Source organism: Clupea harengus, chromosome 6 (assembly GCF_900700415.2).
Source record: "Clupea harengus chromosome 6, Ch_v2.0.2, whole genome shotgun sequence".
Lineage (NCBI taxonomy): Eukaryota > Metazoa > Chordata > Actinopteri > Clupeiformes > Clupeidae > Clupea > Clupea harengus.
Genome location: NC_045157.1, coordinates 17,115,284 through 17,125,733, shown reverse-complemented (window position 1 = coordinate 17,125,733; position 10,450 = coordinate 17,115,284). Strand labels below are relative to the sequence as shown.

Below are 10,450 nucleotides of genomic sequence, written 5' to 3'. Positions count from 1 at the left end.
ATATTCGAGGATTTTAGTGTGGCAGTGGCAAAGAAGCGCTCAGCATTCAACGACATCAAAAGCCTTCTCTACAAACGAGGAGTGCGATTTGGCATGCTGTATCCAGCTCGTCTCCGTGTCACCTATGACAACAGAGAACATTTGTTCAACTCTCCTGCAGATGCTGAGGCATTCTATCAAGAACGCATCCGTACCCCGGAGAAATTAAGCTCTACCGAGGAACGCTGAATCTTCATGTTGAATGGCCACATTGCTAACCTCATGTGGCAGAGTGGGCTACGCCTCCACAGTCCATCCCCCCAGGTGTAATAAGAAACACTGATTACTGGGCGGGCTTGTATTTTGATATATAGCCCAGCTCAGGTCACGGGGAGACACGTCCTCCTAACCTTGTTTTGCTTCCGGGTGCCCATCAGTTTGTATGGTGGCGTGGGATTGCAAATTGCACTACTTGGACTAATGCTGTTACCGAAGGTAAGCAACTTTGGCGTTAAGCCACTTCGTCCATTGCGGCACCTTCTTATTGTTTCTAAAAAGGCTCGTTCACTTTTCTGTTTAGCACGAGTGGTTCATTGTCGCGACAAAGCCGGTGTAGCGGTTGCTCTGACGCCGGGTGCTCGGTGGGAATCAGCTGGAGGTAGGCTGGTTCAGTTACTACTACCGCTCTGTATTTTAATATGCAGGTTTAGTTACCAGCACCGCTCTGTATTTTAATATGCAGGTTTACTTACCAGCACCGCTCGGTATTTTTAAATGCGCATTAGTTATGAATAACAATGCTATCCTCCTCTCTATCATAGCTCCGTCCATGACTCGCTGTCCCTGAGTGTGCAGTCATTGCAGCTCGGCACGTTGAGCTGAGGGTCATCCACTGCCTCCACCCGGGAAGGGCTGCTGTTCTGTTTTACTGTCAAATACATGTTTATAATTGACCGGCATGCTCATGCTTGGTGTGTATCTCTCTGTGATTTCCTGCATGCATGGGGCTAGGCTGGGTATGCTACCCTCCATCTCCGCTTGCTCTGCCTGATATCGTTTTGTTGGTTTCTTTTGATCTGATGCATGGGGCTGTGCAGTGGGCTGCTGCTTTTCCCTCTCTGCTTGGCCTGCATGTTTTGTTGTTTTGTGTTGCTGCTATGTTAACTATGGTGGTGGTAATTCTGAGTGGTTGTTAACTAGCCTAACCGTGTCTTTGCTGAAGTGCGTGCGTGTGCCTCTGTGTGTGGGTGTGTGCATGTAACTAAGGTAACCCAGGGTACTGTGACAAAGCCCGCTACTCCCCGCTGACCGTCGGAGGTCCACCCCGTCCTAAGTCCCTCCGCCAAAGCTAAGTAGCCTCAGTAGGATAGCCACACTATTAAATCCTCTCCCTGCCTCTTTACTGTCAAGTGTTTTGCTAACCCCAGTGCCTCTATCTCTCTCCCTGGACAGGTGCAGTGAGTTTCACTTGAGCGACAGGCTGACCCCCAGGTGGTGGAGCCCACCCCCTCACTTTTCCTTGCTGTGTGCATAACGGTTGCCCTATTTTGGAGTGCAGTGCTTACTGGTTTTATGCACGTGTGGTGTGTGTCTTCTGGGCCTCTCCTGTCCCCCTCTTGGAAAGTCCTGCTCGCTGCGGTAAGCCACTGCCCTGCTCCACCTTTGAGTCCTGACCACTGGCCCATCTCCGTAAGGCTTTGGCCATCTCACCTGCTCATATTCGGGTCATAGCCCACTGGCTAACATTGTACGTGTCTACTGTGTGTGTTTAGTGTATGTGTGTACGCTGGAAATAACTCTGTTTGGTTGTTGTGTGAGAGGCAACAGCCTGTACTATAATTGCCCTGTACTCCTTTTACTACTGTCTGTATACCTGTTAATAAACTGTATTTATGGAACCCATGTCTCTGGCCTAAGAGTGTTACGAACTTGTGTTTGCCTTGTTAGAGCTAAAGTAACACGGAGTCTATATCTGTCCTAGGGTGACTACCTAGGTGGCGTAGTCGACAATTAAAACTATCCTAGTAAACTACCTCGCCACTGTCACACTCAGGTGACTGCTAGCTCTGGCTGGCTAATCTGAATATATTAACATACTGAACTGATTTGATTGAGGTTCATGCATTTTCGTTTCAGTGGGGAAAAAATGGGTAGGCTTGTTCTTCCTTTAAGCCTGTTAATTTTGTCAGTATAATTTAACCATCACGTTTTGAGTGAGTGAATGTTAAGTGGCCGCTGCCACCTCGAGGTGCTCTATCTTGTTGTACAGTTAGTGGCTAGCATTAACTTACTAGCATTAACTTACATTTTCTCTAATGTAATTTTCTAGACTTTTGGACGTTTTGTTTCCGCAAACTAGATATCATATAATTGTGAGGTTCCTGTTCAGAGTGCAATAGTACATAGTAGGGCTGGGCGGTATGATGGTATATACCGTGCAACGGTAGAAATGTGTCTACCGGGAGAGATTTGGCTATACCGTTTCAACCGCGGTATACTCTTATTTTGAAATCCAATCGATTTATTTTTAGATAATGACCTCCAAACTATACATCATCCCGCTTATTATACAGTGACGGGGTTTCTTAGGCCGACACTCTTCTAGACAAAGACCACGAGGCGAATCAAAGGTTTCTGGAGGTGTATTTCAAGGTGCTCCTGCAGGGAGTCAATACCAACATCAAGTAGAGGCAGGCAAAGACAGTCGGGTGAGGGGGTGATACTATGGCACAAAGGGTCTTAGCAGGAAGGAGCCTATCTGGGGGGGGGGAAGGGTTCACAAGCCACTTGTTCAGGTCTCAGTGAAACAGAGAGTACACATCCAAAATGAGTTGCAGATACAACATAAGGAGTTAATGTCTTACAACAACAGAATAGCAATATTTCCAGTTCCATCAGTCCCCTATATGAGCATTTATATGCTCACACAATAACCACCATGCAACAGCCAATCAGAGCAGGAAACATCAATATATGTTAAAGATACAAATGATACAGAACAACAGTAGAATAGCTATTTTGCAGTTCCATCAGTCCCCTATATGAGCATTTATATGCTCACACAAGAACCACCATGCAACAACAAATCAGGCCAGGAAAACATCAATATGCAGTTCCATCAACAGTTACTCCCCAAAACGACAGAAGACATTCCTCCAAAATACCTCTTTAACGATTTTGATGCCGTTTTGTGATTTCCGTTTAGAAAAAATAGTTCTTCAGGCAAATAGAACTTTCAAGTTTCAAGTGTTGCGTAGCAACCCATTACTTGCTGACTTCAAGTTACGTTAAATGACCGGACTACTTGCGGAATGATATGATATGAAAGACGTAAATTAAAGCACAAAATCCGTTGCCAATGATGGTCATTACTTTTTCGCAGCAGTGAATATAAAGAAATGACAGACCTGCAAACGTTGGGGTGGCCCATTCAAATCAACTGAACTTTTTTTAACATTCTGAAGAGCCGTATAATACGATACCTAGTACAATTTTTAAGCACATGACCTACAAGGACTGTCATGCCTACTTGTTGAGTAATCCTCGACTGTTGGGAAAGATTCTACTGAAAGATCTACTGAAAAATATGGACTGAAAAGTGTCTAGTGTAGCCATTTATTTGCAGATTCTGTTCCATTTTTCTCAATGATGGTCAAATATTAGTAGTTAAAGATGCACTATTTCGATAGTTTAGATTTATTTTCAGTATTTCATAGTGAAGGAGCTGTGGGAGCACAAGAACAGTGAGCGTCTAGCAGCGATTATCATAGACATATACATGTATGTATATGTCTATGGCGATTATAACCGTCGAGATTCTAAGTAACATGGAGACAAAACTTGTTTTGGTACTCCACCTAGATCATAAACCCTTGAATATAAAAACGACTCAGTGAAATCGGTTGAGAAATGTAAACGCTAAAGTGCTTTTTATGCAGAAAAAACGCAGCTCCATCGTTTACTTGCGTTTGTTTACAGGCTTCACCTCACCAATATTGCGGCGACGTGCGCACGTCGCAGCAACGGGTTGAAGCGGTCAATGGGGCGTCTATGTGTAATTGCCAACTTCTTAATTTTCTTATTTTAATATGTGGCCATATAAGAAAATGTTTTTCTCATCATTATTGCGTTAACATATGAACACACATTGAAAAGAAAGTTAACACTTGATTTATCTTCTGAAAGTACATTAATGAACCACTGAAAGCCACATAAGCACTGGACTAAATGCCACTACATGCACTTTGTTTTAATCTTACTATTTAAAGATTCAATGGAAACGTTCAGTACAAAGTAGGCATATACTGGCCACTATTGCTTAGGCCAATAGCCTATTGAGGCAGTATTGTTTCTGCACCTTAGTGTTCTTAAGGGTCAATAAATAAATGATCATACTGTATAGCCTATGTCTGTGGACACATTTCGCCACCGCTGAAGTGTCCTCTTTTTCACAAACTCAAACCTACGTATAATAAACCGTGATATATACCGTAACCGTGATATAAAATTACAAATACCGTGATAGAAGATTTTGGCCATATCGCCCACCCCTAGTACATAGTCTCAGTTTATTGGGTGGCTTCACTGCCTAGGGTATGACATCAGTACAATATTAGGAGCAGATGAAAAATCGGTTGTATGTATGTGTACTATGGCTGCTCGCTGCCCTCTGCAGACGACCATCAGATGTTCGTGCTACGTTTCCAGTTGGAATGTTGGGATTTTGGGTGGGGTGGGTGGGTTGGTATGATGTCCTATGTCTTTTTTGATGTTGTTATTTTTATTTTCGTTTTGTTAATTGTTTTGGTGTTTTTTTTCTCTTTTTATTTCTCTTGCTCCCTCCTCTTCCCCTCCCCACTACACCATGGTCCAATACCTATGGCAGGGCTGGGCACCTTTCTTATTGACAGATTCCTGGGGTATTACAAATGACAAACGCTAATATGACACGAGGCGGTTTAAATGGGCATCATCTTAAAGTAGTTACCTGGAACGTGCGCAGCTTAGGAGGGTAAATTAAACACTCCAAAGTTTTCTCACATTTAAAGAGTCTTTCTGCTGATGTCATCTTTCTACAGGAGACACATCTACGCATAGATGATCATATGAGACTTCGTAAGCCTTGGGTTGGACACATTTTTCATTCCAATTTTAATAGCAAATCCAGAGGCACTGCCATCTTAATACATAAGCGAATCAAGTTCACCCCAGAACATGTGTACTGTGATGCTGGTGGTCGCTATGTCATAGTTTCAGGAAAGCTTTTCCAAACACCTGTTGTTTTAGCAAACATATATGCTCCCAACTGGGACAGCCCAGACTTTATATCCACAATGTTCTCTAATCTTCCAAATTTAGATACCCATCATTTAATTTTGGGAGGAGACTTCAACTGTGTTACAAATCCTACACTGGATCGCTCTCACTCTAAATCAGTCAGACCTACTGCAATTATCAGCTTATATGGATCAAATTGGCTCCGTCGATCCCTGGCGTTTCTTTCACCATAATACTAAAGATTTCTCCTATTACTCCACTGTTCATCAGGTCTATTCCCGCATTGATTACTTTTTTATTGACAAGGCCCTTCTTTCTTTTGTTAACTCTGCACAATACTCCGCCATCGTCATTTCTGACCATGCACCTCACATCTTAGACCTCTGTCTCCCCTCTAGTTCGCACAGACATCAAGGAGGATGGAGACTTAACTCAGGCTTACTAGCCAACGCAGACTTTTGTCACTTTGTGTCGACAAATATAGATGTTTTCTTAGAAACAAACAGGTCTGATCAGGTATCCCCATCACTCTTATGGGAAACGCTAAAAGCATTTATTCGTGGGGGTTTCATATCTTTCAGTGAATTTGATTTACTATCAACAGGGAAGGCAGAATATCTACTAAGACGTACAAGGGCGACTATGAGCATGGGGATAAGATGCACCAAGATGGTGCCGCGGATGGTCGACGCGGTGGTGCGCTCTCTTGTGCTTTTTATGTTTTTGTTTATTTGTACGGTCTTCAGCAATCCTTCTACGATTACTTTTTCAAGAGAAGAACTCATGAATGTTCGACATTCCTTTCCTCAAACCCTTTCACCGGACTTTACAGACCCAGAAACTTTTTTGGAGATATTGGTTGGTGGAGCTTGGAGCTAGGAGACGCAGGCGTGGGAAGCGCGCTGGAGCGCTGGTTAGACCGCTCCCGTCATTACATCTGGCAAACGTCCGCTCTCTGCCCAACAAAATGGACGAACTGCTGCTCCTAAACAAGATTAACAGGGATTTATCAGGATCTACTGCCCTGTGTTTCACTGAAACCTGGCTTGGAGAGTCCATCCCTGACAGCATCCTTCATCTGCCAGGCTTCCAACTCCACCGCGCGGACCGCGTTACGGAATTAACGGGAAAAACGAGGGGAGGAGGAATCTGCTTTTATACCAACGAACGTTGGTGCACAGATGTCACAGTGCTATGGAAAATATGCACTCCTCACCTAGAATCTCTTTCCATAAACTGCAAGCCTTTTTATTCACCGCGGGAGTTTTCCTCCTTCATTCTGGTCGGCGTCTACATACCACCTCAAGCCTGCGTTAGCGACGCACTACGGCACCTGGCTGACCAGATAACCAGCACAGATCGAAAATACCCGGACTCTATTCTCATTATCCCTGGAGATTTCAACAAAGCGAATCTCAGCCGTGAACTTCCAAAATACAGGCAGCACATCAAGCGTCCCACCAGGGACAAAAATACACTCAACCATTGCTACACAACGCTAAAGAATGCATACCGCTCTGTTTCCCGTGCAGCTTTGGGACTCTCCGATCACTGCCTGGTTCATCTCCTCCCAAGCTACAGGCAGAAACTAAAATCTGCAAAGCCTGTGGTGAAAACTGTGAGGAAATGGACCAACGAGTCGAAGCTGGAACTACAGGCCTGCTTTGACTGCACTGACTGGAGTGTTTTTGAGGCCGCATCTAACTCACTGGACGAACTCACGGACACTGTGACGTCATATATCAGTTTTTGCGAAGGCATGTGTGTACCCACCAAAACGTACCGCATCTTCAATAACAACAAACCATGGTTCACAGCAAAGCTCAAGCAGCTTCGTCAAGCCAAAGAGGAAGCCTTCAGGAGTGGGGACAGGATCTTGTACAACCAGGCCAGAAACACACTGACTAAGGAGATCAGAGTAGCAAAGAGAAGCTACTCTGAAAAGCTGAAAAACAGGTTTTCAGGTAACGACCCTGCGTCAGTGTGGAGGGGCCTGCAGGACATCACCAACTATAGGAAATCCTCCCCCCACTCCATGGAGAACCCTCAACTGGCTGACGAACTGAATGTGTTTTACTGCAGATGTGATCACCCCACATTCACACCCCTCACCCGCTCCAACCCAGACTTTACACAATCATCTGCACCCCCTGTTATCACCTCCCCCCTCCCCCCTGACTCCCCACCGGCATTGATGGTCTGTGAAGAGGATGTGTACCAGCTCTTTCAGAGACAGAAGACAAGGAAGGCAGCAGGCCCAGACGGTGTGTCACCCTCCTGTCTGAAATCCTGCGCTGATCAGCTGGCCCCCATCTTCACACGGATCTTCAACAGATCTCTGGAGCTGTGTGAAGTCCCCTCCTGCTTCAAACGCTCCACCATCATCCCGGTTCCCAAGAAATCCTCCATCACTGGACTGAATGACTACAGGCCCGTCGCCCTGACGTCTGTGGTCATGAAATCCTTTGAGAGACTGGTATTGACCCATCTGAAGGGCATCACAGGCCCCCTGCTGGACCCTCTGCAGTTTGCCTACCGGGCAAACAGGTCAGTGGATGATGCAGTCAACATGGGGCTGCACTACATCCTGCAACACCTCGACTCCCCAGGGACCTATGCAAGGATGCTGTTCGTGGACTTCAGCTCGGTGTTCAACACCATCATTCCAGAAGTCCTCCTCACCAAACTCACCCAGCTCACTGTGCCTGCCTCCACCTGTCAGTGGATCACAAACTTCCTGATAGACAGGAAGCAGCAAGTGAGGCTGGGTGAAACATCCAGCACCCGGTCAGTCAGCACTGGTGCACCTCAGGGATGCGTGCTCTGCCCGCTACTCTTCTCCCTCTACACAAACGACTCAGGAGACCCATCTGTTAAACTCCTCAAATTTGCAGACGACACATCAGTCATCGGCCTCATCCGCGATGATGATGAGTCTGCATATAGGCGGGAAGTTGAACAGCTGGTCCTGTGGTGCGGTCACAACAATCTAGAGCTGAACATACTTAAAACCGTGGAGATGACAGTGGACTTCAGGAGGAGCCCCCCAGCACTGCCCCCCCTCATCATACACAACAGTATTGTGTTGGCTGTGGAATCCTTCAGGTTTCTGCGATCCACAATCTCCCGGAACCTGAAGTAGGAACCCAACATCAAGACAATCATCAAGAAGGCCCAGCAGAGGATGTACTTCCTGCGCCAGCTTAGGAAGTACAACCTGCCTCAGGAGCTGCTGATCATGTTCTACACCGCAGTCATTGAGTCTGTTCTGTGCACCTCAATCACTGTCTGGTTTGGATCGGCCACCAAACTGGATAGGAACAGACTCCAACGGACAGTCAGGTCTGCAGAAAAGATCATCGGTGCCAACCTGCCCACCATCCGAGACCTGTACACCTCCAGAGTCAGGAAACGGGCAGGAAAAATCACTGCAGACCCCTCACACCCTGGACACAAACTTTTCAAACTCCTCCCCTCTGGTAGACGCTACAGATCACTGTTCGCCAAAACCTCCAGACACAAAAACAGTTTCTTCCCCCTCGCCGTCTCACTACTGAACAGCTAACCCACTGTAGCACATATAGCATATATATTTATCCCTGCACTTCTTGCACTCTCTACGTCTTCTTTGCACTATTGTTGTGTAACATTTCACAGCTACTGTATATAGCCATTCCGCCATTCCGCCTTGTATATTTTGTGTAAGCACATTGAGAGCCACTCTACCAAGTCAAATTCCTTGTTTGTGCAAACTCACTTGGCCAATAAAACCTGATTCTGATTCTGATAAGGCCGGCCGCCTTCTAGCTTCACAACTTAGGCATCAATGAGCCTCCCGCTTTATACCACAAATCGCTGATTCATCTGATACCCTGACTACCGACCCATCAAAAATAAACTCAGAGTTTGCTTCCTTTTACTCTACGCTCTACAAATCACAACCCCCTCTTGACACATCTGTTATGGATGCTTTTCTTAATAATCTAGACTTTCCAACTTTAAGTGAAGAACTTACAAAACGTTTAGATGAACCCCTAAATTTGGGAGAAATTACTTCCTGTATTTCTCAAATGCAGAGTAACAAAAGCCCTGGCCAGGATGGTTATTCCGTGGAGTTTTACAAGAAGTTCTCAACACAACTTGCTCCTATACTATTGGAAGTCTATAATGATTCTCTAGAAAAGGGTGTTTTGCCCCCAACACTCAACCAAGCTCTGATTTCTCTTATATTAAAGAAGGATAAGGACCCTAATTTATGTGGTAGCTACAGACCTATAAGCCTACTGAATAATGATGTAAAGTTGTTGGCAAAAGTGCTGTCACACAGACTTGAGACTTGTCTTCCAAGCATAATTTCAGAAGACCAAACAGGTTTTATCCTTGGCCGTCAACTGTCATCTAGTGTGCGTAGACTTTTGAGTGTGGTTCTATGTCCCTCTGCCTCTCCAACCCCAGAGATGGTGATTTCTTTGGATGCAGAGAAGGCGTTTGACCGCGTCGAGTGGCAGTATCTGTTTACTGTCCTATACAAATTTGGTTTTGGCTCCAAATTCATCTCCTGGATTCGCCTGTTATACTCTGCACCTGTAGCTAGCGTTAAAACTAATTCTGAAATTTCTTCTCCCTTCTCTCTCACACGTGGCACACGTCAGGGATGCCCCCTGTCACCTTCACTATTTGCACTGGCCATTGAACCCCTGTACATAGCCCTTAAAAGCTCTTTGGTATTCTCAGGTATAGACAGAGGAGGCATGGAGCACAGAGTGTCATTGTATGCGGATGATCTATTGCTATATGTGCAAGATCCTGTGAACTGCGTTGATGAAATAGTGAATCTGCTGAAGTTGTTTGGTACTTTTTCAGGGTACAAACTGAATATTACTAAGAGTCTCTGTTTCCCAGTTAATCAACCAGCCAAATCCATTGCCTAAGGGGCTTTGCCTTTTCACTTTTCCCCCAATGGTTTTAAATATTTAGGTGTCCATATTTCCCACTCTCTCAAGTCCCTACATAAAGATAATTTCATAAAACTGACTGAAAATATCAAATCAGACCTTCAAAGATGGCACAAGTTACCCCTTTCACTTGTTGGCCGAATTGAAACTATCAAAATGAACGTGCTACCTCGAATCCTATTTCTGTTTCAGACCCTCCCTCTTTTTCTTCCCAAATCATTTTTTAAGTCATTGGACAC

The 10,450-nt window shown here is 45.2% G+C and overlaps 1 long non-coding RNA gene across 1 annotated transcript; it reads left to right on the top strand.

The window, feature by feature from the left end:
- Nucleotides 1-246: 246 nt before the first annotated feature.
- Nucleotides 247-1,987, top strand: LOC116220713. The gene is made up of 3 exons (XR_004163805.2): nucleotides 247-474; nucleotides 560-637; nucleotides 801-1,987. It is a non-coding gene; the product is annotated as an uncharacterized LOC116220713 (long non-coding RNA).
- Nucleotides 1,988-10,450: the final 8,463 nt, after the last annotated feature.